The 12,202-nt window shown below is 41.9% G+C and overlaps 1 protein-coding gene across 1 annotated transcript in view; it reads right to left on the bottom strand.

Annotated features, from left to right (window-relative positions):
* Positions 1 to 12,202, bottom strand: part of LRP1B (LDL receptor related protein 1B) — a 2,002,088-nt gene that overhangs the window by 1,260,218 nt on the left and 729,668 nt on the right. The window lies entirely within an intron of this gene.

The following is a 12,202-nucleotide window of genomic DNA, read 5'->3' as shown; positions in this document are numbered from 1 at the left end:
TCAGTATTGAAACACATCCTGTTTATGTTAGCCCACTCCTGTAACCTATCCAGATCTTGCTGCAATCTTTCCCTCCCTACTAGCGTGCTCACCTCACTCCAAATTTGGTATCATCAGTGAATTTAAACAGGTTGCATTTCACCCCGTCGTCCAAATTGCTGATGACGAAATTGAACAGAGCAGGCCCAAGGACCGAGCCCTGGGGGACTCCGCTGCCCACTTCCCCCCAGGTTGAATATGACCCGTCCACCACCACCGTCTGAGTATGACCCTTGAGCCAATCTGCAATCCATCTCACTGTGTAGGCATCAATGCCACAGTCGCCTAGTTTTTTAATGAGGATGGGGTGGGAGACGGTGAGGATGTGGTGGGAGTCGGTGCTGACCAGGAGCAAATTGCTTCCAGTCAGTCTAGGCAGCAGAGGGCCATAGAGGGTAAGGAGAGCTGTCCCAGCTTCCAGACAGCTGCCTCCCAGCTACGTGGAGACTGGGATGGATACTGATCCCCAAGTGGCTGGGAGGTGGCTGCCCAGCAGCTAGGACAGCTCTCCCAGCCCTGAAGGGATCAAGACAGGTCCTAATCTCCACATGGCTGGGAAGCAGCTGCCCTCCCTGCCCTCTGTGGCCTCCTGCTGCCTAGGCTGACCAGAAAAAAAATTGCTCCTAGTCAGCTTCTACACATGCACTTTGGTGCATTACAGGCTGTCCTTGACTTACAATGTTTCAAGTTACAATGTTTCGCATTTGCAACGTTTATAAATTGACACCCTGTTTCAACTTTATAATGTCAGTTTCGATTTTACAATGCTTGATCCGATGCAATGCCACGCCAGCAAACAAATTCACTGTGTTGCTCATCTCCCTGGATAACATCTGCCCAAACTTCCTTGGACACTTTCTTTAAGAAAGCAGACAAGACTCCAGAAAAACCTGTAGCCAAGACTCCTGAGAAGGCTCCAGCCAAGAACCCTTCAAAAAGGCCAACCAAGAGGCCTTAAAAAAGTCCAGTGAAGTCACCTCAAAGAAGTCCTTCCAAATCAATATGATTGCTATTTACAATATAAATACATTAATGTAGCTGTATTACTCGTCTATAATTGATACAGTACAAAATTCTGGGGTAGTTTTGGTGAAAATAGGGTATCAGGCCTTTGTTCAGAAACCAATCCTCCATTTATAACATGGTTTCTTATGAGAAAATTGATTCCAAGTTATAACGTTTCAACTTAAGACGCAGTTTTGAGGAACCAATTGTGTCATAAGTCTGAGGACTACCAATAAATTAATGCAGTGATTTCTAGTACCTGTATGTACTGGTACTAGCAAATGGCATATTAAACCAATATAATGCACAGGAATTGCTGTGCACGTGTAGTTATTGATGCTTTACTGTGTACTAGATTAGTCTAATATGCAGTAAAGCATCTTGTGTAGATGTACCCTCAGTCAAACTAAGCGAAGGGCCGTAGGGATCAAACTGAAAGCTTCCCAGGAGATGGGAGGCTACAACTTTCGCCCAAATTGTTCATACATTCCATAAGGCAAGTCTTGGATTCAATTTGAAGAGTACCACAGGGTTTTATTCTAAAATCTCAAATCTGTGCATCATGGAGAGGCCAGAATTCACCTAAAAATATCCTTGGGCCATTTTATTCTTATGTTGACACTGCATTTAAACTGCATTGAAATTCATTTCGCAGCACAGCCTTTTATGGTATATATTTATACTGTGTTTAGTAATCTTATTTCTTGCACAAAAGCACAAAAGCCAACACAGAATACTAAATATAGATATAAAGAGTCATTTAGGAGTCAAAAGAGAAGAAACATTTTGATAACAAACTACTGAAGGAAGCAGTAGGCTATTCTTCCTTTTCTAAATAGGTTCTTTTAAAAAACCTTTCTTGTTTTGCATCATAAATACAAGTTTTCTGCAAGGCATGAGAATGACATTTATAAAAACAGAATTTTACTATTTATCCATGAACTGGGTGCAGTATGAGGGGAAAAAAGAGTGAACCCCATTGTACTGCAACCTTGTCATTAGCCTTCTTGCTGGAACTGGCAAAAGGGGTGTTAATTAACATCAGGTAACTGTAAAATAGGCTTATGGCTGTGGAAGAAATTAAACCCTCTGAGCCATTCAGTTTACCAAGAATGTCAGTGCTGATGTTTCCTCCCCAAAGGCCCTTTGAAAAGTTTGTTTGAAGGCAGCAATAGTAATGGAGAACCAAAAGACAAACTTTTCTCTTAAAATTTATTCTTTTCATTTACTAGCTCTGCTAGTAAAGACTGACTTCTCCACAAGCCACAGAAAGTTCAAACAATATGCTGGCAGAGTCTGCAGAACCCAGTTTAAAGGACTATTGTGCAGCAAGGCCTTCGGAGCTCAGGAGTTTCCTAGAACGCATAATGTATTCACATTCATTTATAAAAGAAATAGAGCAACCAAGAGAGTTGGGGCAAAAGTTGAAAATTTACAAATTACTGTTCTGTCTTTTCCTGGCTAGGAAAGGTAACATGGCTAAGTGGATCTAAGCCTCATGAATAGAAGGGTTTATATGCACAATTCAGAACAAAAAACCCCTAAGTATCTGCCCCTTGATTTAGCTGTTTGTTGAACAGTAAACATTAAGAAACCTTACTGGGTATTTTCCCTCACTTATTTCAAGTTTTATACTAAGTACTGTATAGCCAAGGAAAATACAGGCACTCTGAGCACTCAAAAAATCCCAAAATGGAGAACAATTTTTTGCTGTTATCTATTTTTTATGAGACATAGTAAAACAACTGATATATATATATATCTTGTTTATTTTTCAAATCTATCCAAAAATGATTTGCAGAGAACATATCCAACATCAGCCAGTGCCCTGAAAGTACTCTCTGAATTCTTAAATGGCAACTTCATTGCTATGACTAGCTTCTTGAAGGTGACACTACTGTGAAAGATGTTACATGCCACAGTAAGGACTGTATGAATAGTAAACCTGGCTTCATAAAATTAATGTGCAATTTGCACAATAATCTCCTGTGTCTTTTGCTAATATTAATTTAGAGGACCACGTGCTCCCAGGTAGAAAGCAAGGAGCAGGCAGGCACAGGGTCATGGGGCTGGGCACACCAGCGCTTGCCTGCTCCTTTCTGAGAGCTCCCCAAGCACACTGGGAGCAGCCCCACACTGGCATGGTAACCATGCAGGCAGGGGCAGGCCTAGAGGCATGCTAGCATGTACCCCTGCTCCACAGAATCCCCAAAGCCAGGCATTGCTGGTGACAGGCTAGTCTGGATTCTGCCATTACTCCAAGTATTGCAGGGGAAAGGGGGCCCAGAGAGCCCAGCTGAGGATGGAATTGGCTGTTCAGTGATGTGAGAACAGTTCTCAGTCCTGGGGCTGCTGCATGATCCCTGCTGCCTTGCACCCCAGTGCCTCCCCCTTGACTGCAGGACACACATCATGGGGAAACTCCAGGCCCCACTGCCACTGTGATCACAGCTCCCAGGGGAAATCACAGCTACTGGGGAAGGACAGTACAGTACAGATGCCAAAGCCTCCGCCTCCCCATCTGGTGGTTCAGACCCACACATGTTCCTCCCAGTAGCAATGGCTGCAGCAGACCCCAAGCTCCAAGTGGCTAGAAGAAGAGCCTGGGACAGCTTCTCCCACCTCCTGGAGCCCAGGCCTGACCCCTGCACCCCCTGCTAGCCTGGGGCTGCCCCGGAGCCCCCTGCCAGCTCAGAGCTGCCCAGTGACCCCTGCCAGCCTAGGGCTGGCACCAAGAGGAGGCTGGATCTCCCTCTGGCTGCTGCAGGGGGGCACAGCAGGGCAGGAGCAGCCCTCGACTAGTCTGCTCCTGTTTGGTTGCAAATCTGCACCCGACATGGGTGCAGATGTACATGTGTTCCCAGGCAAAGTTTAATGAGCTTGAATTTACTGCACAGTAAGTTTAGGCATATGAATTGCACATGTAGATGCACCCACTGTGTAGTTACACACATAAATAAATCTTTGCATAATCAAAAAATGAATTGCTTCTGGCTGCATCTACATGAGATGCTACTGCGCAGTGGTTCCTATGCATTTATTTAGTACTTGTATAAGGTGCTGGTGAGCTTCCTTTTTGCGATGCTACTGCGCAGTAGCCTAATACTACTGTATAGTAGCATCGTGTCACTGGATAAATACTTGGATATCAAGTCCACCCTGAGTCTTGGGCTATCAAGTTTACACAGTTATCAGTATCTGAGCTAGCTAGTCTTTAATTATCTATGCAAGCTACAGCCATATCCTTGGATTACAGGGTAACCATGATGCTAGGCAATAAGTTTTTCATGGTAGAAGCCATGTATTAGTACTTGTTTGTCCAGTGCTTAGTATTAGGTCCCTGTTCCTACTTGGGATTTTTCAGTATTACAGTAATGTAAGTACTGAATAAAAATAATAAGAGGCACTGGAGAATGCTGGGGCATATATGATAGAAAATACAGATTATTATTATTGTGGTATAAAGGCTGGTCTGGGAACTAGTTTTCTAGTGCCTATACAGAAAACACATTTTCTGTAATAGAAGATTTCCCATATCTTAAAGTTTGCTTACATGGCAAGAGTTAATTTAAGGTCCAGCCCAATGATAGCAGGATTGCTTCCTTCTTTTATTAAATATTTTGTTTTACTCCCACCTGACCTATTTATCTCTGCAGTAGACCATTTCAGCTGAGCTGCAGGTTGTTAGCTAGTGGCACAACAACATTTTCCAAAGACTCAATATAATGCTTCAGACTCAATTCGGTTACATAAATGTTCTAGAAATAGCAAAATTACCACTTCTATGCTGTTAGATGAATTATTAAAGGATTTAGGGTAAATTAAGCCAAATTTACAAATCTCTTTTTTTTTCCCATTAAAGAATATGATTTTTAAAAGCTCACAAGATTATCAAGGCAAGTTCACATCAAAAGCAAATTCTTGAAAAATGCTGAATTAATAGAAATGCTCAGTGTTCCTTCTCCACACAACTGACAATATTAATTGCAGGCGCAAAAGCATAACTATAATTCCCTCACAAGTTTTCAAGCTTGTTTAACATTCTGCTCCTTTTATTGAGGTATGAAAAAATGGAAACTTTTCTTTTTTCATCTTACATTTAGCCTCTCAATTCCTTAACTGATTTGCATTCTGCAATATTAATATTTCGTATTGTCAGCAATAAACAAACATTTCACAACATAAAGTGGAGTTAAGAGTCTAAACTTTTGTCTTGACTCAGGCATTACCAAAGTTAAATAATGTTAATGATATTAGATTCCTTCAGACAACATTTTTTGCAAGCATATTTTGAGTATGAAATATGTTAATGATTGTAAAGCACCCAAGAGGGCCATATAAGCATAGATGGATGGCAAGATTAATATCTGGAATATTCATCATCCTAGAAAGGCACAGTGCCTATATAAAAGGCTGACAGACTTCATGTTCATATTCAGAGTCACATTTGCTTCCTCCAAGATTAAACTGTAACTTAGAGCATGTGCCACAGACACAGCTTCTTATACATTTAGGCAATGGACACCAAACCTGCTCAGTCCCTAGCACAAAAGGGATATAAGTAGGTAGCATATGATTATATGGTTATCTTCCCAATCAGAATCTGTAACACTATCATTTTTCTCTTTTTTCAAGTCACTTTTCAAACCTCTTCGTTAAAGATACAGGAAGCTGCTCCTTGTAATAGTATGGTATGTGTAGAGTTAAGATTGAACCTCCTAACTGGTTACAAATGGCATACGTGCTGTACCACTTTATTAACCTCTTCTTTTTCAGTGTCATGGGCTAAGTACAGACATTCAGAAAGTCCCCAAAGCAAGTGCTCTATCATGTTTTACTTAAAGCACTGTAAGTTAAAGTGCTAGCAGACCAAACAGACATTCAATGTTTGGTGTATGTGGGGGGAGTGGGGGATGGGGGGGTGTGGTCTGCCCACACAGGCCACTGGGGGTGTTCCTTCACACCTTCCAGGAAGCTGCCAGTGTGTGTCCCCCACCCCCAGCTGTTGACTGTTAGCAGTAGCTGGAGGAGGCGGGGGGGTGAGAAACCCTAGGCCCTTTCCTCCCCAGCAGTCCCAGCCAGGCAGTGCCACACCATGGGGTCAGGGCTGCTGTGGGAAGAAGGTCCCCAGACCCTTTCCCTTCTGCCCCCCTGGCAAGGCAGAACTCTTGGTGAGCACAGGAGGAGTTGTGGGGGAAGGGGTCTGGGGTCTTTGAACCCATAGAAAATCTTGAGCTGTGGTACACCACTACCTGGCCAGGAGGACTACAAGGGAAAGGGGTCTTGGCTTTGTGTCCCTTCAGGCTCTCTAGCCAAGCAGCAGAATGCTCTAACAGAATGGTTAATTTAGAGCACAATCCACCATTTTTAAAGTGCGCTAAGAGCCATGAACGTCTGTTCTGTTACAGCTGTAAAGCACTTCCTGCACACTTAAAGCAGATAATCTAAACATTTGTACCTAGCCATAGTGACTAACATTCTTGTCCCATTTACTTATTTGTCTCACCTTTTGTTTTTTCGGAAGGGACTATCATCTTCTATGTATTTGTTCAACTCGTAAAGCAATGTGGCTTGACTTGGCTCGTCTCTAGGTGCTATGGCAATATGTTTAATGAATAAATATACCTCCTCCTTGAAGCGAGGGGGAAATGGAAAGGAAAGAATGCTATGGGAAGGTCAGAAGCACAGCACTAATCAAGTCTGTGTAAAAATATTCTATCCCACAGTGACAGAACCAAGTCGTTACTCTTGGAAAATCAATATGAACATTTTTTTTTTTTTTTTTTTTTTTTTACGTATTTTGGATACATTTTATTCTTACTTAAGAATCACTGACACAATTATTAACTAAAATTATATTTGCACATATATTAATACTAGTGATAAAATTTGAAGCAGCAAGATCCACATGGTTTTTAGATCCCAGATTGCATTTGCAGGCTTAACTCTCAGAAGGAAAAAAACCAAACAAACTTTAAAAGAGAACCATCAAACCCAAGAAAATGAGTTTCTTCATCAGTTTCCAATGCATAATGCACTGTAAGGCTTCTGTATAACTTCATTCAGGGATCTTAATAAATTCAGAGAACATCTCCAGGATCATAAAATGTCCTCCTTTCAAGCAGTCACTCCTGTGGTCCTTCTGGTGTTCAGAAGAACAAATCAAACACCGGGGGTACGTGCAGACGTTACATACACTTAGATCAATCTAACTAGGTTGAGTTGATCACAGTGCTAAACTGTGCATAAGTTCTGGGAGTTTAGACTGAGTAAAAAATGGCTGGCCCAATCTAACTTAGTTCACCTGAGGAGGTTCAGTAAGTAAACAGGGCTAATCCTTGCCCAGTCTAGCCGGACACGTATGGGTGACATTATGTGCAGTCACACACAACTGACAGATGAAATCATGCCATTACAATCATACCAGCAGCAACACAGGACTAAGAGCCCATTATTGTGGCTAAAGAGGCTGATGCTGCTGTATTTAGCTGCTCTACAGTTCCTTCAACCCAAGGAATTCATGATTTATGTTATCATGCATCAAGAATACAATGTAAAAGGGTCACTAGAATAGAGAAGATTTCTGTGACAGCGGATGATCCCCCAACATTGCACCCAAAAATCTGAAGCTGGGGTTATATTGCAACTTGCCAAAGCCATTGCAGTATAATAGGATGATGACTTAAACAAGCCTTCAGAGTAAAGTGCCACTGTCATACCTGAGAAGCACGAGATATAACATACACACACAAATGATTTGCACAACCTCTAACTCAGCATAAAATCACGCACTTTAAAATATGGCAATCATAACTTCACATTTTCAGATATACTCATTTACTAAAGGATGGTTGTCTACTGTGTATTTTATCCCCTCCATATGAAAAATTTATAAGCACTCTTAAAAATGTTTCTGAAAAATTCCAGGAACTCACTATCAACTTTCACCATAAAGTATCTCACATATAAAATTTCTTCTAAGTAGCACTAATGCATTAGTTCTTAGTGCCAGGAAACAGGACTCCCCGTAACAAGGGAATAACTGATTTAAGTGATAAATATCAAACTACAGGCAGTAAATTAACAAAAGGAGGAAGAAATCAACGCTTTGATTCAGTAATCACTGCAGGAGAAGTTATAATGAAATCCATCTTGTTTTCTCTACAATGCTGCTATAAGGACAGTAACCACTAAAATCTAGGGTTGCACACGACAGGACAAAGTAGATCGGGGGTGTCAAAGTCAGGAGCTGTGGGCTGGATCCAGCCCTTGAATCCCCATCATCTAGTCCCCAGTGTTGGACCTCAGTCTTGAATTGACTCGCATGCCACACAGTGTGCGTGCTGCATGCCAGTCTGCAATCCCCCACCCGGTATGCTGGATCCAGTGCTTCCAGTGCTCGCTCTGGCTGGTCCAGGACTGTGCTGCACATGTTGCCTGCTCTGGCCAGTCTGGGGCAGGTGCCAGATGCACTGTGTGTCCCTGACTGGCCAGAGTTGATACTGTATCCAGTATCGGGAGTGCAGAGGGGGCCCATGGGCCCAATCCAGGAGGCAGAGCTGCCTTGCATCTTTTATCTACCCCATGGGACCAGATGAGGAGGACATCCCTGAAGTAGATTATTACCTTAAGTCTTTTTAAATGTTCCTTTTTGTTCCTGAAATACGTTTTACAACAGAACATAAAAATGGGGACTGATTATATCATTTTATTATCTGTACTGTGCAAATCTGGTGCCTGAAACATTACTGTGGTGCCTGAACACTGTTTATTGTTTTATGCTGTCTTTAATTAGTCAAATCAGGTTTGAAACATTGACTATCTTGATAGAAAGTCACTGTGCAATAGTTGCATTTATTGTGTACTTTCAAGGAAGACAGGGAAAGGCAAATATAGAGGGACATAGTAAGTAAGAAGAGGTGAACAGCAGTTTAAAAACTAGAAAGAGTGAGTACCAGTCACAGAACACTGAATATCCCAAAGTAGGTGGCCTTATAAAAGATCACAATTTTAGTTGAGAAATACAAATGTACTGCAATTCCACGATTTCACATCTCTTACAGTGATTACTATACCCTGAGATATAATCATTTTTTTTTTTAATGAAATAGCATTCAAAAAGACCTTCAAGAGCAACTGGCAGCCGAGGCAGCATTCTTCTCTGGATTTTCAAAAGCAGAAAAGGTGACCTGATTGAGAAATGCTGGTGAGCAGCAGTAGCTTTGACCCATCCTCTTTCAATAGAAGAGAAGTGCTCCCCGAAAGAGAAAACAGAGGACAAAAAGCTTATTCTTCTTAATCACTCTCAAGAAACAGGGCCCAGCTGAGATCTACCAGGCAACATGGTTTTCTATTCTCTTTCAAAGAAAAAGAAGTGGACCTGACTTAGAAAAATATGGGAGTTGGCTGCTTAGTTGGCTGTGAGTAGAAGAGACTGCAAAATTGACTGAGGAATGTTGCAAGAGCTGCTAGATGCCATACTGTTCTTAAAGTGAACAAGACAGATAACATGTTCCTTTTATTAGGTGAACAAATAGGTTTTGATCTCTATGGTCTCTTCTCCCTGCACTGCCAGTTATTATTAATTGCACAGTGAATGTAGCTAGGTCTATTTTTACCTTTTTATAGCTCTTTGCAATAAAATAACAAATAACTTAAAATAATAAAAAAAAATGTCAGAAATGATTAATAAGGTCTGCAAATAAAATTAGTAATTTTTTATAATCACACTATTCCTCAAGCCATGGAAACCAGTGACACAAAACACAGTAGCTGATGTTAATTCAGACTTCATAACACATCTTGTAAATTGAAGGGACAGATGAATTAAAAATACTAACAGGTACAGGTAAAGATTACAGATCCTTTATTTATCATGGGATTACACTAGCAAAAGGCTATCACTCAAAATATTAAAACAAAAAGATGAGGATAAAACAAGCTGGGCATACTTCATACCTGCTGAACAAACATGATAAATATTTCTATCTTGCATAAAGAAAATTACAGGCACCATGAACATTCTTCAATCTTTCTGACAACTTCCTATCTACTGTTCTTTTCAGTGTTTCTCTTATTTTATATTTTATTACTGGTCTCTTGAGCATATTTTAGCAAACAACTTCCTGTCTTTTCATTGACAGGATATTGCCCTTGTTCCCTTGCTTTACCTGTAGCAAGTTAGGGTATTTTTGATGTTTTGGGCATTGGGCCTGGTACCTGTATATGAGAGTTGTCTCTGAAATTTTTAAGAATAAGTTAGAAAAAAAAATCTGTCTAGGATGATTTAGATAGGGATCATAGGAAAGTAAAACTGGGAGGCACCCCACAAGGTCATCTAAGCCTCCTGGTCCTGGTAGGATCAGCCTCCGGTTCACAGCAGGATCAACATGACTCAATGATCCCAGCCCAGTGTCTGCCCGACCTGCTATAGAAAATTTCCAGAAATGGAAATTCCAAAACTTTTCTAGGCATCCTGTTCCAATGCCTGACTACTGCCATAGTCAGAAAGTTCCTGCTAATCTCCAGCCTAAATTTTCTCTGCTGCATCTTAAGTTTATTACTCCTAGTCCTGTCCACAGGAAAAAACCTCTTTTCCATCCTCTCTGTAATAACTTTTAAGGTATTTGAAGACTGCTATCAAATCCCTCCACAGACATCTCTTGTCCAGGCTACATAACCCAAGGTCTTCCAGCCTTTCCTCAAAAAATATGCTTCTCAGACCTCTAATCATTCTTGTTGCTTTCTGCTGGACTCCACAATCTTTCCACATCCTTCTCAAAGTATGGAGCCCCAAACCGGACAGAATACTCCAAGTGAGGCCTCACAAGTATCAAATACAGTGAAAGAATCACTTCTCTTAATTTGCAAATGACTCTGTTAATACAACCTAATATGCTATTGGCTCTTTCCCCTCTGCCTCCATTTTTTTTTCCTTTTTGCAAAAAGTGCACACTGTTATATATTCGATGTGTAGTCTACTATAACTCCAAGGTCCTTCTCTGCAGTACTACAGCTTAACCAATTATTCCCCAGTTTGTATTTGTGCCTCCAACAATTCCATCCCAAGTGCAGGACTTTGTACTTGCCCTTGTTGAATTTCATCTCATTGACTGTGGACATTTTTTTCCAGTCTATCAAGGTCACTCTGGATCATAGCCCTGTCCACCCAAGTGTCTGCAACTCCAACCAATGTGATGCTATCTGCAAACTTGTTGAGTGTGCATTCCATCCCATCAACCAAATGATTAATGGAGATGTTGAACAATAACAGATCCAGGAGAGGCTCTTGGGAAACCCCACTTGAAATCTGCATGTCCAGATGCCCTCCACCCAAGGGTGTTGAGGGAGCTGGAGAGGTCATTGCGGAGCCCTTGGCCCGGCTGTATGAGCATTTGTGGTCATCTGGACAGGTGCTGGGGGATTGGAAACTGGCTAATGTGGTCCCAATTTTCAAGAAAGGGAGGAAGGAGGACCCAAGTAACTATAGGCCCCGTAAGCCTCACCTCAGTGTTTGGGAAGATCTTGGAGCACATCATCAAGGATCACATCTGTGGGGGGCCTGCAAGAGAGATCATGCTCAGGGGCAATCAGCATGAGTTCATCAAAGGCAGGTCCTGTCTGACCAACCTGATTGCCTTTTATGACCAACTAACTAAATCCTTGGATGATGGTGTCACCGTGGACGTAGTCTTTCTAGACTTTAAGAAGGCCTTTGACACTGTCTCTCACCCCATCCTCATCAATAAACTAAGTGACTGTGGCTGATGCCTGTACATTTGGATGGGTAAAAAATTGACTGATGGGGCGCACACAAAGAGTAGTGGTGGATGGGTTGTACTCAACCTGGTGAGATGTGAGCAGTGGGGTACCTTGGGGCTCAGTCCTCGGGCCCACACTGTTTAACATCTTCATCAGTAACTTGGACGAGGGGGTGGAAAGGACACTGTCCGAGTTTGCTGATGACACCAAGATGTGGAGCAACGTAGACACACTTGATGGGAGAGAGAGGCTGCAAATAGATCTAGACAGACTGCAAAAGTGGGCAGATGAGAATAGGATGGGGTTCACTGTAAACAAATGCAGGGTGCTGCATCTTGGGAGGAATGCACAGCACACACAGGCTGGGGAGCTCCCCTCTTGAAAGCACAGAGGCGGA

Source organism: Gavialis gangeticus, unplaced genomic scaffold (assembly GCF_001723915.1).
Source record: "Gavialis gangeticus isolate Ggan-Ray unplaced genomic scaffold, GavGan_comp1, whole genome shotgun sequence".
NCBI lineage: Eukaryota > Metazoa > Chordata > Crocodylia > Gavialidae > Gavialis > Gavialis gangeticus.
The sequence above is the reverse complement of the archived record's forward strand: the minus strand, read 5'-3'. Positions and strand labels throughout refer to the sequence as shown.